Here is a 15,746-nt window from a genome sequence, read left to right as displayed (position 1 = left end):
GCTGACCAAAATAAACAAAAGATGAAACTCTGTATGTTTTATGTAGTGTTGTTTTGTGAAATTTCAGGCATGTTATGGTTGTGCCAATACTTCTCTTGAGTATTGCTATTGTTATATTGTATTTTGTATAATTATGAATAAAAAATAAACAGGAGATTTAGAATCTCCTCAGTTCAGGGGACTGACTCTGAGCTGGCTGGCCACAACCAGTGTACCGTGCACAAGGAAATAAAGGCTGACTTGGTGATGGGATTTTGGCCTCCAGGCAGTTATTTCAATCCCTTTAGTCCTAAAATCTATATCCATCTCTCCTTCTTGAAAACAATGCAGAGCCTCCTGGCTGACAGAAGATAAGATAGATTGCTAACTTGGCCAAATGGCAAGGAATGCTGGGTACATTGGCAAGTGAAACTCTGAAATCACAAAACCCATACACCATATACAATGCAAACACAGCAGCCAGGTGCTAATGACATTAGCATAATGTAAAAGGCAACAGTTATTCAGCACAGACTCCCGCAACAACTTATCCACTAAACACAGGACAGTCCAGGCAGAAAGGCAACAGGTCCTGCTATAGAAAGAGACTGACAGTAGAATGTCATCTAAAAGATTGATTCATCTTTCAAACTATTAAGTATAACTCTCTGATTGTCCAGAACTACAGAAAGTTCCAGAAAACCATCTATAAGGTATAAAAACAGAGTTCACCTGTTGGACTATAAGCTGTTGCTGTATGACTACTGGCTTTGCTCACCGCAGTGCAACACTGGCACCTCCACATCAAGGCACTTTCACTGTACAGATTGAGGACATCTATAGAGTTTGTTATGTGAAACACAAGCACTGTTCAAGTATGTCCAATGCAAATCCTGGCCACAGCAATTTTGTCAGATCAATCACAATCATCTCATGCACAGTACACTGGCTGTGGCCAGCCAGCTGAGTCAGCAGAACCCCTCTCTCTTGGAACTGCTCTTGTAATCATCTGAGGCCTTCTGAGGAACGTAGCATGGTAAGACGCAGAGACCAGCTGACCATCCATACAGAGAGAGAGGGAGAAAGCAGCTTCACAGATCCAGAGACAGAGCCACAGGGAGCGCAGTTGCCTAAATCTACAAGAGACTTGGGAAGTATTGTAACCTTAAGGGGCCAAATAGGATTAGGGACAGTATGTTTAGTATTAAAGTTTATTGTAATTTTGTTCCTAATAAAGTGGAAATGTTTTGCTTTGGTACCGGACTTGTGTTTGTATTGATTTGACCACTTTGGTATTGTGGGTCACCTGGGCAAATTGTTCAGAACATTCTGGTCGGAGATGTCCACAACTTGTTTAACGAAAAACCAGACAACAACATTCAATGTTTTTGCCTTGACTGCTTTCTCTGGTAGTGAAATCCTGGGTGAAGAAATTTCACCTCCTTTCAGTCCTAATTGGTCGACTCTATATCTTTAGATTGTGGCCTTTGTTCTGGACTACCTGGTAATCAGAAATATCCTTCCTGAGCTTACCTTCTCTAGTCCTGTTAGAATGTTATAGGCTTATATGAGATCCTCCTCATTCTTCTAAACTGCAGTGAATATACTCCTAACTGATCCAGGCTCTTTTCATATGTCAGACTTGCTATCCCAGGAATAAGCCTGGTAAATCTATGTCACACCTCCTTCCATTGCCAGAATACACTTCCTCATATGAGGTAATCAAAACCTGCACACAACACTTCAGATGTGGTCTCACCAAGGGCCTGCACATTTGCAGCAAGACATCCCTGTTCCTACACTCAAATCCTGTCACCATGAAGGCCAACATATCATCAAACCTGGGCCACAATTCTCAAAGACCGGCTAAGGTATCATCGGCTGCATAAAACTGTGGAGTTGGTTTCTGCTTTCCTCCAACTGTACCTAACAACATGCTGTTATTGTTGGCTTGCTTGGATGATGGAAGCATGGGACATAAGCGGCATGGTGGCACAGTGGTTAGCACTGCTGCCTCACAGCGCCTGAGACCCGGGTTCAATTCCTGCCTCAGGCGACTGACTGTGTGGAGTTTGCACGTTCTCCCCGTGTCTGCGTGGGTTTCCTCCGGGTGCTCCGGTTTCCTCCCACAGTCCAAAGATGTGCAGGTTAGGTGAATTGGCCATGCTCAATTGCCCATAGTGTTAGGTAAGGGGTAAATGTAGGGGCATGGGTGGGTTGTGCTTCGGCGGGTCGGTGTGGACTTGTTGGGCCGAAGGGCCTGTTTCCACGTTGTAATGAAATGTAATGTAATGTAATAAGGTTATATTCATCCAACCACACTTACAGTCTTCCACAAATGGTTTGTGTTGCATCCATCCTAAAAGGTCCACTCTGTCAAAGGTTCATGTACAGGCATACCATAGCCATCCTTTTTGGAGTCTTCCATATCCTACTGTATTGAGTTTGATGCTGAACTGTCATTTGTCTGTCATGCAAATGTTGACTGTACATATCGTGTTGTGTCTCTGTTTGCTCCACACAGATTCAAAGCAATCACATTGTTAGTCTGGTTGTGGTGCAATTAAGGCTCAGAGAAACCAGTTGTGGGGGGGGGGGGGGGGCATTGGTGAGGGGGCAGTGGGGCAGTGGGGTATGGTGCCAGAGAAATGGAGAATTGCTAGCATTCCTCCCTGCTTGAAAAGGTTTGCAAAGATTGGCACAGCAATTAAGATATAAACAGAGGGTAATGGTTAGGGGAAATATTTCAGGCTGAAAGAAGATTAGACACAGAGTTCCCCAGGACCATGCAAGACGTGGAAAAATTGTGAGGAGGACAGTATAGAATATCAAAGAACTTTTGACATGTTGGCAGAGTGGACAGAAAAGTGGCAAATGAAGTTCAACGAGGAGAAATGCGATGTGGTGCATTTTGGTAAAAAGTGAGGACTGTAGAAGGGCTTATGCGTAAAACGTCGACACTCCTGCTCCTCAGATGCTGCCTGACTTGCTGTGCTTTTTCTAGCGCCACACTTTTGATAAAAAGAACACAGAGAGGCAGTATAAAAGAAAGGGTACTATTCTAGGATGTGCGCAGGAGCAGACAGACTTGGCATAAATGGGTATATAAGTCATTGAATGTAGTAGGACAGCCAGTGAGAGCGGTTAATAAAGCAAACCATATTCTAAGCTTTTCAAATAGAGGTATAAAATACAAGAGCAGGGAGGTAATGATGATTATATAAGACATTAGACGGGCCTCCGCTGAAGTATTGTTTACAGTTCTGGGCTCCACACCATAAGATGAATGCAAATGCATTGGAGAGAGTATAGAAGAGGTTTATGTGACTGGTTCCAGGGTAGAGATATTTTGGTTATGAGGAAAGATTAGAGAATTTGGGTCAGTTTTCCTTGGAGAAGAGATTTGGCAGAAGTTTACAAAATCATGAGTATTCTGGAGAGAGGTGACAGGGAGAAGCAGTTCCCATTTGTAGGTAGACCAAGAACCAATGGGCACAATTTTAAAGTGTTTTGTAAAACAACAATTGCGAGATGAGAATTTTTTTTATCACTGCAAGTATGTACTGCCTGGTGGAGGCAGGTTCAATTGAGGCAATCAAATGTGCATCAGATGATTATTTGAATACAAACAATGTGCAGGATCACAGGGAAAAGACAAGAGATAGGCACTAAGTTAAAATGCATAGAAAACCAGTCACCATCCTAACTTGGCAATATATCACTGTTTTCTTCAGTGTTGCTCAATCAAAATCCTGGAACTCCCTTTCAAACTGTAGTATGTGGATATCTACACCAAATGGACTGCAGAAGTTTTCAAGGACAATTAGAGTTGGGCAATAAATGCTGGCCCAGCCAACTAAACCATGTAGCATGAATGAATAAAAATAATTCTGTTTCCCACCACATGTACTGTGAAGAGCTATTCCTAGTTGACACTATTTGACCTAGCTCACAGCGATAAAGATTGAACTAAGAACCCTAAAAATACCAGAGGAGATTTGCAGCATTTCACAAGCCACTAAGCCCATTGACTGCTGAACAGAACCTAAAGGATTACAAAGATAATATAAAATTCAACTCAAAGTGAATGAGAATGTGAGACCAAAAGTGTTCCAGCTGTCTTGAAAGACAAAAGAGAAGAGCTGGAAAAGAAGGGAGTATTCAAGAAAATGAAAACTCTTACGGACTAGCTTCACAACCTGATAACAGTGTGAAAAGAAAGAGAGCTGAGTATGCATCTCGATTCAAAGGATCTGAATAGAACTTTGAAAAGATAAACCATTGAAAATATTTTGCCACAATGTGCCAAAGCAAAGGTCTTTTACCACTGTAGGTAGACTCCTGGTATGTGAAACAGAGGATCAGTTTTTTTTAACTGCACCTGGATGCCATGTAGGGGTACAAATGTTTTCACATGCTATTCAGCATTTCCACTGAAGAGTGCCAGGCAACCTGAGATTGTGATCATCCAGGAGTGGAAGCATCTTGTGGCTTTCTATTGTGTTAGTCTACAAAACAACAAATACCACAAAGAGTCAGGCACTTGTTGAGACAGATTCTTAAAGTTTATTAACATCACTATTTGCATGACTAACATTGCAGACGTATGCATTCATAAAATTAAAAAATTTCTTCTTTCAAGCAAAGTGATTTTTAAGTGAAATTCATGGCACCTGGTCCACCACAGCTCATGGTGTCTTTTTTAATGCAATCTTCCACTCTTCATCCCATTAATTATGTGACCAGCTCATATCATGCCCATCTTGTGGATCACTTGGCAGAAGTGCTTGCCTCTGCTGAGACTTTGTGAAGTTCATGCGACTGACACTATATTTATATTCCAGATTCACGGTCCCATTATCCCCAAGGAAATAGCATAAAAGGCAGGTTAGCTCCTTGGTTCACTGACAAGGACCTGGTGGTTCTGATGAATGGGATCGTGGAGAGGAGGGCATTGCTGTATCCTACTAACTGGCAAAGGAACCCATTCATCAGACACAGACAGCCTGGAGCAAGAAAGTGGTCAGTCTCCCAGATGAGATTCAATGACTAGTCATGAAGGAAGAAGGTTCATGATCTTCTGTGCTCTGCCACCATCATCTCTCTGCTACCTCACACACAGGGCCATCATTCATTCTCACTCTACCACTGCATATTCTTCTCATCAAGGATCATGAAGTACAACATTTATTATCACATGCATCATGCCAATGGCTCACAAACACATTATGTCTGGTACTACTAACCTTCCCTGCCCTCTGTGAGCCTCCGATTCACTCAGTGGGGGAACCCCATCAGCTCTCCTGCTTATCCATCACCACTAACTTTCCTTCCATCCACTTCTATCATCTTTAGTACTCCACTTGTCTCAGTGCAGTAAAAACAGCTCACTTTCAGGCCGAGAGGGCCAAGGTTGGTAAGCGGATAGCAGACATCGGCTCCACATGCCACCTTTTCTTTATTTATTCATTTTGTAGGATTTGGGCACCGCTGTCTTGCCAATATTTATTGTCAGTCCCTAGTAGCCCTTGAGAAGGTGGTGAGCTACCTTCTTGAACCACTGCAGTCCACCTGCTGTGGGTTGCCCCTCAATGACATTAGGAAGGGAATTCCAGGATTTTGATCAGTGAAGGAACGGTGATATATTTTCAAGACAGAATGGTGAGTGTTTTGGAAGGGAACTTGAAGGTGGTATTCCCACATATATGCTGCCCATGTCCTTCTAGATGGAAATGGTCATGGGTGTGGAAATTGCTAACTGAGAATCTTTGGTAAATTTCTGCAGTGCACCTTGCAGGCAGTACGCACTGCTGCTGCTGTGTGTCAATGGTGGAAGGAATGGATGCTTGTAGATGCAATGGCAATCAACCAGGCTGCTTTGTCCTGAATGAGGCTGCACCCATCCAGGCAAGTGGAGAGTATTCATCAGACTCCTGACTTGTGCCTTATAGATGGTGGACAGGCTTTGGGGAGTCAGGAGGTGTGTTACTTGCTGCAGTATTCCTAGCCTCTGATCTGCTCTTGCAGCTACTGTGTTTATGTGGTGAGTCCTGTTGAGTTTCTGACCAATGATAACTCCCAGGATATTATAGTGGGGTACACAGTGATGGTAACACCATTGAATATCAAGAGGCGGTGGTTAGATTGTCGCTTATTGGTGATGGTCAGAGCTTGGCATTTGTGTGACGTGAATATTACTTTCCACTTGTCAGCCCAAGTCTAGATATTGTCTAGATCTTGTTGCATTTGGACACAGATTGCTTCAGAGTCTGAAGAGTTGTAAATGGTGCTGAACATCATGCAATCATCAGCAAACATCCCCATTTCTGACCTTATGATAGAGAGAAGGTCATTGATGCAGCAGCTGAAGATGGCTGGGCTTCAGACACTACCCTGAGGAATTCTGCAGCGATGTCTTGGAGCTGAGATGACTGACCTTTAACAACTACAACCATCTTCCTATGTTTCAGGTATGACTCTAACCAGCAGAGAGTTTGCCCCCGATACCCAATTATTCCAAATTTGCTCGGGCTCCTTGATGCCAAACTTGGTCAAATGCAGCCTTGATGTCAAGGGCTGTCATACTCACCTCACTTCTGGAATTCATCTCCTTTTAAACATGTTTAAATCAAGGCTGTAAGGTCAGGAGCTGAGTGACCCTGGCAGAACCCAAACTGGGCATCACTGAGCAGGTTATTGCTGAGTAAGTGCTACTTGATAACACTGTTGATGACACCTTCCATCACTTACCTGATGATCAAGAGTAGAGTGTTGGGGCAGTAATTGGCCGGGTTAGATTTGTCCTGCTTTTTATGTACAGGACATACTTGGACAATTTGCACATTGTTGGATGCCAGTGTTGGAACTGTACTGAAACAGCTTGACTATGGTAGCAGCACGTTCTGGAGTACATGACTTAAGTACTATTGCTAGAATATTGTCAGGGCCCATAGCCTTTGCAGTATCCCATGCCTCCAACCATTTCTTGATATCACATGGAGAGAATCAAATTGGCTGGAGACTGGTATCTGTGATACTGGGGACCACTGGAGGATGCCAAGATGGATCATCCACTTGGCACTTTTGGCTGAAGATTGCTGCAAAACCTTTAGCCTTATCTTTAGCACTGATGTGCTGGGCTTTTCCATCATTGAGGATAGAGATATTTGTGGAGCCTACTCCTCCAGTGAGTTGTTTGAGGTGAATGGATGGTGAATAGTGAGATCGCTCATTTGGAGATGGGGAGACATCTGTGGCCAGCCAACCCAGCAAACTACATTGCACTTTGATCCTTTGCCATTACCATCAACAGTAAAATAAAGCAAAGAATTGATGATACTGGAAATCTGAAAGGAAAACAGACATTTCTCGAGAAAATCAGCAGGTCTAGCAGCTTCTCAGGAGAAAAACAGAGGTAATCTTTCAAATCCAATGATCCTCTTTCAAAACTAATAGTAGCTGGGATAAGGTGCCAAATATGTTGAAGATGGAGAGTGAGGTGTTGGGTAAAAGAGTGAATGGAAATGCAGAGTTGGACTGAAAGAGAGAGAGAAAATGACAGTTATGGAGATCATGATAGTCTGTGGGGAGAAAGCAAAGCTGATAATGAGGACCATTAGTAGGTGTAAATGCATTGGCTGTGTGAACCATTTACACCCACAAATAGTAACTCATACCTCACCTCCATAACCTTTTATCTCTCTTACAAAATTAAATCTCTTTTTTTCCTGTATGCAGGATGTTTCTAAGCGAACATCCATCTCAAAGAGGCCATTGACACAGACACTCAGCATCACCTCCATCTCTGAGAAGGACTCAAGCCCCAGAGGATACACCAGCAAGGTGTCTACCTTTCATCAGCTCAGATTATCATTTCGGTGTGTGCTTTGTCAAGATTAGATCTGGAGCACAAACTGGTGAGCACATCACTGACATGTCTCCACAGTTCCTGAGTAAGAAAGACCCAGGTCTTTAACACTCAGAGAACTGCTGGAACCAGGCTCTCATTCACTTGCAGAAAACAATTCATGGTTTCAGCCATTAATGGCTTTGTCAAAATGCACAGTCAGGTGCAACAACAGCAGGCAGCTTTGTCAGAGGCAGTCAATCGAAAGATAATGGAGTCTACCAGTGCCGTCAGCACCATGCTGACTACGTACACATGTCTGGCTGAATTAAGGGGAGAGATTGATGGTTGCGATAGAGAGCTAGGTCCAGCACACTCAGTGTCTGCCAGATATGTTCATGGGCCTATCACTGCAGTCTTAGATGTCCAATGGCAAGGTCATTCCAAGTGCCTCTTCCCCTCGGGTAGACAGGGTGGTGTCAGCAGGTACTCATAAAGTAGAGATGCCCCCAGAGGATTCCCCACCCCCCCAATCCCAGAGGCTTCTTATTAGGACACTCCAGTGATGCCGAATGCCTCCATTTCCCTCTTTGTCTGAAGTGGATGTCAAGGCCTGCAGAAGTTGAAGCTGAGGAAGGTAATCCTGCAATTTGGAAGGACCCTCTCAGTATACCTGGGCCCTCAAGGCTGAAATTCCCCTGGGGACAACCACCCAAGTTTTCCAGGGAAAACAGTCAATTGCAGAGAAGGGTCCCTCCACTCTGTGCTATAAATTATGATGCACTTTCATAAACATACAATAGTGTTCTTAAGACTTCTGTCCCAATATCTTTGTCACTGTCAGACCAGGATAAGTCTCACATATTTGAGAGAAAACCAACCTCTTTAGACATCCCAATAATGAAAGAAATTCTATTAGCAAAGTATTGCTCATGTCTCACAAGCAACTGACTCCTTAGTTGAAGATGGCACAGGCAGCATGGATCCTTGACCTGGCACAGTGATGACTTATAGCCAAGGCACTGCACTTGAATGTGGACAACGTTGACACAAATGTGCAAGGGTTGTGCCAGGGCCTGAACTGGACACCTTGCACACTTAAACCCACCTCATGCATTTTCAATGATGATTCCACACATCACTGGGGGTAAAGGTTTATTCTGTCAGCTTTCCAAAAGAGCTGACTATCATTCAAGGCCTTGAGGTGGGTGATGAGGTGCAGCAGCCTGCTGAGAGAAATTACACAAAGTGCTGCCTCTCTTGACACTGTCCAACAGGGTGATGAAGCATTTCAGGGCAATATAGCTGTCTACATGAATTCTGAAACATTAAAGGCTAACTGGTGGTGGAAGAATGAATAGGAGATACCTTAGGATTCCACTCAACTTGCTGCCTGTCATAAGAGACTACACAATGCCGCTGCATGAAGCCTTAAAATGAACTAACCTTAGAGTATGTCATGTTAGTACCTTGTTTCACTGGTAGTCAGAAGGTCAAGTAATGTGTAGAAGCTTGAAAGTAGGATCAGTCAAAAATTCCAAGTTTAGAATAATATAGGTAAGGAAACATTTATTCAGCAAGTAAAAAGGTCAAGGTTTACAAAAATAACCAGATTCACATTATCTTTGAATTAAATAGGGGCAATGCAAAGTTACACAATGAAAGGAAGTCTAAATCCAGCTCATTCATTTTGGAAGTAGATTTAACTGAGGTTCTTTAGGGGTCCTCAATTTGCCAATGTATCTCTTAGATATACCACCCCCACACCCCAACCCTGGCCTCCATAACTGGCATCGATGGTCACATATAATTTCAACATTAATGGTGTTGAAGTCTTTTCTGGCTGATGAAATTTGCAGGTTGGTGACATGGTGCTATCAAAGCAAGATGGGGTCCAGACTATACCCTCCCAGCACATGGGAAAAATCGTCAATGTTAGAGGATCTCACTGCCAGAGCTGCTTGACTCTTCTTGTCATAGAGATGGATATGAACAATCGTAATCTGCAGAAAATTTCATCAATGATATCTTGGATTTATTTGAGATGCCACACAGGTCCTCATTTGATTCATGGAACAAGCTGCCTTTGAACATCTTACAGACCACGTGCAAATATGGCAGCTCTAAATTGCTGTCTTTCAGTGTCAGCTATGAAGTGTGGTTCAGACATGTCAAGCCAGGTGACACTTTTAAGTTAGTTTCTGATTACATTTGCTGAGCTGACATGATAAGAAGTCAATTACTACACACAATGTTATGACCATGATTGCTTGAGGCCATAACTTGTTGAATTCATTCTTGGACAATGAATGACCTGGTTTAACTTGATGACATACTGAATCAGTGAATATATGACTGATGCAATTACCACTAGGAGGTTTCAAATTTAAATAATTTAACTTTAGTCCTGAAAACAAAACAATAACTAACTCCATATACTGTGCATGGTGGCATCATTTTTGTTGCACAATTGAGTTTAGAAAAAAAGATGGCAAGTTTTCTATGCTGTGGCTTTGTATATGACTTATAGGTTCTAACTGAGATGATCTCCTGACGCAACATATTCCCTCTTTTGTTGCTGTCTCCCTGTCCTTGAGGTCATTGACTCTGTGACACAGAGAGAAGCTAACAGCAAGACAAGTAGCTTCACATTGGGAATATGTCGTGATGTCTAGTCTGTAATCTACGCTAGAACACAACAGAAGTTATCACAGAACATATGCGGATCCATGGACATAGAGCATCCATGGATGAAGCCATCACAAACCATCAACAGAATTTAGCGAGACTGCTAAAAAGAGCTCACCTGATGAACCTGAAGATGAATAAAAATAAAATGTAATTTAAGATGCCTGACACAGATGTCAAGTATGTACTGACATCAAAAAGGCATTACCTGGATCCTGACAAGATGAGTCTAGCAGAGATGTAATGACCAACTGATGTGAAATCTTGTGTGATGATTTGTTGGATTCATGGAGATACTGAGGACTGCAGGTGCTGGAAAGTCAGAGTCGATAAAGTGTGGAGCTGGACAAAGCACAACAGGTCAAGCAGCATCAGTGGAGCAGGGGTGTCGATATTTCGGGTTGGAACTTTTCATCAGGATGGATGAAAGGTACCGACCTGAAACGTTGACTCCCCTGCTCCTCTGATGCTGCTTGACCTGTTGTGCTTTTTTCAGCTCCACACTTTATCAACTTTATTGCATTCATGAACTAAACAGCAAAGTGCTTGCCCAAGTGATGTCATCTGAGTGTGAAGAACCACACAAGCCGGACTAGGTATGTCCAGCATTTGGGAGCTTTGAAAGGGGCAGAGATCTGAATTATGAACGGTCTACCTGCTATCATCTCCAGGACAATTTTAGAATTGAACATGTCTCAAGTGTTTTGGAAAACAATACGGCAAACAATTGGTAACATATAAATCAGAAGCCAATATTGATTTTAACATCTGGAGTAAATGCTGCTCAGTGCAATAAAATAGGCGCATTTCTGATTTAACAAGTAATGGAGAGAATTGCCATGATGAAAAGATGGTGGTTTGTGAATGTCTCCATTAGCACTTTTTACATCCTATCAAGTGAGATATTTAATGTCTTGTGCTCTTCCACGTCATTGACTCTATTTCTATATAAATTATAATCCAAAATAATGTACATCGCCCCAAATATCTCTCTCATCACCAGTCCTTGTCACTCAAGGATTTCCAACCATGACATTTCTATGGGACAAGGCAAGATGCAAAACTGCCCTAGCTTGTATAATCCGCACTGTTGGTATTATTCTGCATGATACTTTTGTCACCCAGCCAATGCATTGCCCCACATCACAGTCATTCTTATTAAATTCAATTTGTCATATTTTAGATGCTATTCTATCCTATCATTACATTGCTTAGCAACCCCCTTAGATGCATGAATTAATTAACTATTCCATTTGTAAATGTTGACCTGTACCTGCTGAGCTCATATCTAGGCTACTGTGCACGCAGTGACCAGTAAGACCAATGTTTCCTACTTCCTACTAAAGTTTTATTCCAGTTTGATGTTATTAATTCCATATGCCTTAATGTCCGGAAGTCTACTCATATGACATGCACTGCATTTTCCTCATCAATAATATGTTCTACTGCTGTAAAGAATTCAGAGTTCTGTCAGGTAGGTGCTGAGTGCTTCACACTCAGTCATTTTTCTTAGGCCTTATTGTCAGTGGTGGTTTGTCATTGTCATCCATCCCAGAACGAGGGCAAGGGTATACTTCCCAACTGTATACTAGCCTCAACAGAAATTGAGTCTACACTGTTTGCATTAATCTGAACCACTCGTGCTAAACTTTAACTAACTGTTAGCCAGGCCCCTCATTAGTGAAACTGAGTTCCAAACCCCACTATGACATTTTAACTCTTAAACTCAACTAGCGTCACTAAAGTTGACTACAATGTTATTAGATTGTCGCATAAAAATTGATTGCTGTGATTTCAGGCAGAAAATTTGCTGTCCTTACTCAATCTGATATATTGTGAATAGCTGACTTTGAAGTTGTAAAACAAGTTGTACAACAAAATGAAGGATGGGCAATCAATGTCCACACCCTGAGACTGGTTTTAAACTTCACCTCCTTTCTACAGGACATTGGTTAGGCCACTTTTGGAATACCGTGTGCAATTCTGATCTTCCTGCTAGAGGAAGGATGTTGTGAAACTTGAAAGGGTTCAGAAAAGATTTACAGAGGAACCTCGATTATCTGAAGTACATGGGTGGGGAGTATTTTATTTGGTTATTCAAATTCCAGATAATCAAATGTCAGATAACATAGTTAGCCAAGCATCGGGATCTTGTGATCTTGTTCGGATAATCTGAAATTCAGTTAATCGAATGCCGGATAATGGAGGTTCCTCTGTACAAAGATTTTGACAGGGTTGGAGGGTTTGAGCTATTGAGAGAGGCTAAATAGGCTGGGGCTAATTTCCCTGGAGTGTTGGAGGCTGAGGGTGAGCTTACAGAGGTTAGGAAATCATGAGAAGCCTGAATAGGGTGAATAGACAAAGTATTTTCTCTAGGGTAGGTGAGTCATAAAACTAGAGGACATAGACTTAAGGTGAGAGGAGAAAGATTTAAAAGGAACCTAAGGGGCAACTTTTTTATGCAGAGGGTGATGCGTGTATGGAATGAGCTGTCAGAGGAAGTGGTGGAGGCTGGTACAATTACAATACTTAAAAGGTGTCTGGATGGGTATATGAATAGGAAGGATTTTGAGGGATATGGGTCAAATGCTGGCAAATGGTACTAGATTTATTTAGGACATCTGGTCAGCATGGACAAGCTGGACCGAAAGGCCTGTCTCCGTGCTGTACAGCTCTATGAATCTATGTTGAAGTCCCATGAATCAATTACAATTACTCTTTGTTTCCTATTCTTCTACAGTTGAAACAGATTTTGGTTAATGCAATAAAGTCTCGAATTTTCTGCAAAATAACTGCATCTCGACGTTGTTGTTTACGCTCATAACTTCTGTGTTACAATATAAGAATGTCAACCTTTTATTTAACGTTGTTCCATCTTTTTGAGTCTACACTAACCTGTTTCTAATTCAGTCATTTACACTTTTACAACTCGGGCAGTTGATTTTATTTCCCCATTGCACATCCCTCCATGCTTCCCACATGAATATCATCCTCAATTATTTTCTCCACAGTATTGGCTGATACCAGCAACCTTTACTAGCCTCCTTCCTAGCTGAAATACCTTATTACTTTCCTAGTTAAGCATGAGAGCTACGAGATATGAAGGTGTGCCTTAAAACCATAGAATGTTACCCTTTCAACAGACATGCAAAAAAAAATGGAAAGAATGAGATGGGAGGAGGTATGATTAGGATCTCCAATTTATATACATATAAAGGAAACTGGGAGAGGGAGAGAAAAAGACTTTTCATTTATATAGCATCTTTCACAAACCCAGAATGTATCAAAGCACTCTCCAGAAGTGTGGTATTGTTTTTATGCAGTCGTCTTTTTGTACACAACAAGGGCCCAGAGCCACCTTGTAATAATAACCAAATAATATACTTTGTGATGTTAGTTGAGAGATAAATATTGATCAAAATGCTATGGATATTTCTCCTACTGTTCTTTAAAGTCATACAATGCATTGGAAAATTTGTCCTGAATGTGCCAACTAGGTTTTTTTGATGCCTTGACTGAAAGACAGGACTTAGTTAGTGTCGCGCTTCCTCCCATTATCGTATTGGCATGTTAGCCATGAATTTCATGCTTAAGTGTCCAAAATGCGGCTTGAACCCTCAGAGGCAAAAATATTTGCAACTGAACAACAAGTGGCATGTCAAGCATTTACACTTTTGTTTGCATTAATTGTGGACTTGTCTTACAAAGTTTGGAAGAGAAACATCCTTTCACAATAATAATAGTATTGCAATGGGTGGTGTTTGGCATTCAAAGACTTCAAAATTTGAAACAGTGCTGGGTTACTAAAGTTGACTGACTTCAAGATTTGGAATCATAGAAATTTGACATATTCTATATTCTTTCATGATGAAATATAATTAGAAAACTTGTGAAAGAAATTAAGTAAAATCATGCTTATTGTTAAGGAGGTTTTCACTCTCAATTCCATCTTGATCAGTAAGCAGGTTTATTCTTGGAGGAGCATTCTAAACCATGAAACTACTTTTACCTAGAATGCAGCTTGGTCACATATCTGTGCACATTTTTATGATGCAAGTTTTAAAACTAAACATAAGTTGCCAGCAAATGGTTTTGCTCTTTTTCTCTAAACATTAGGTTACTTACAGTGTGGAAACAGGCCCTTCGGCCCAACAAGTCCACACCAACCCACCCATACCCCTACATTTACCCCTTCACCTAATACTACGGGCAATTTAGCATGGCCAATTCAACTGACCTGCACATCTTTGGACTGTGGGAGGAAACCGGAGTACCCGGAGGAAATCCACGCAGACACGGGGGGAACTCCACACAGTCAGTCGCCTGAGGTGGGAATTGAACCCAGGTCTCTGGCGCTGTGAGGCAGCAGTGCTCACCACCATGAGATTTATTCGTGAACTGGTTATTTCAATGGGGAGCACTTCAGAAGCAATTCTGTTTTAATCCAAATACAATATGCACACATCCTTACAGAGTTCACTGGAATACATTCAGGACTGATTCCCGAACCAAAGTTCACATGCCTTTACAATGAAGTCCCCCATGTTTCCTGACTGCACACCCAGCTGAGGTATGTGAACCAAGCTCACACGGACAACTTCTCATGTGTCATCCAGTGGCTCACTTGGCTATGGCATTATTCACAAGGCCAGCAGGGCAGCCTGCTGGATTTTGTATTCAACAAGGTGAAGAATCTGAGTGGGGGTACCTTTTTATCAGTTTGACCCTCAAATGCCAACATCCAGGGCATCTAGCTGGATAGCAGTGCCCACTTTTATCTGCCCATGCCAAGCATGCCTTAACTTCAACCTCAAAAGAGTACCCATCCTGCACTCACCACCACTCAGGGTAGTGTCCTTGTCCTAACCATCCTGAGCTGCTTCATCAATGACCTGCCCTCCATCATAAATTCAGAAGTGAGGATGTTCATCAATGATTGCACAATGTTCAACACCATTTGTTAGTCCTCATATTCAGAAGCAATCCATGACAAAATGCAATAAGACCTCGATGATGTTCAGGTTTGGCCTGACAAGTGGTAAGTAACATTTGCGCTATTTAAGAACCAAGCAAACAGCATCTCAAATAAGAGAGAATCTAACTACTGCGCTTTGACATTCAAAAGTATTACCATCACTGCTTCCTTCATTATTAATATCCAGGGGATTTACATTGACAAGAAACTGAACTGGGCTAACAATATAAATGTTATGGCAACAAGAGCAGGCCAGAG

Source organism: Chiloscyllium plagiosum, chromosome 6 (assembly GCF_004010195.1).
Source record: "Chiloscyllium plagiosum isolate BGI_BamShark_2017 chromosome 6, ASM401019v2, whole genome shotgun sequence".
Lineage (NCBI taxonomy): Eukaryota > Metazoa > Chordata > Chondrichthyes > Orectolobiformes > Hemiscylliidae > Chiloscyllium > Chiloscyllium plagiosum.
The sequence above is the reverse complement of the archived record's forward strand: the minus strand, read 5'-3'. Positions refer to the sequence as shown.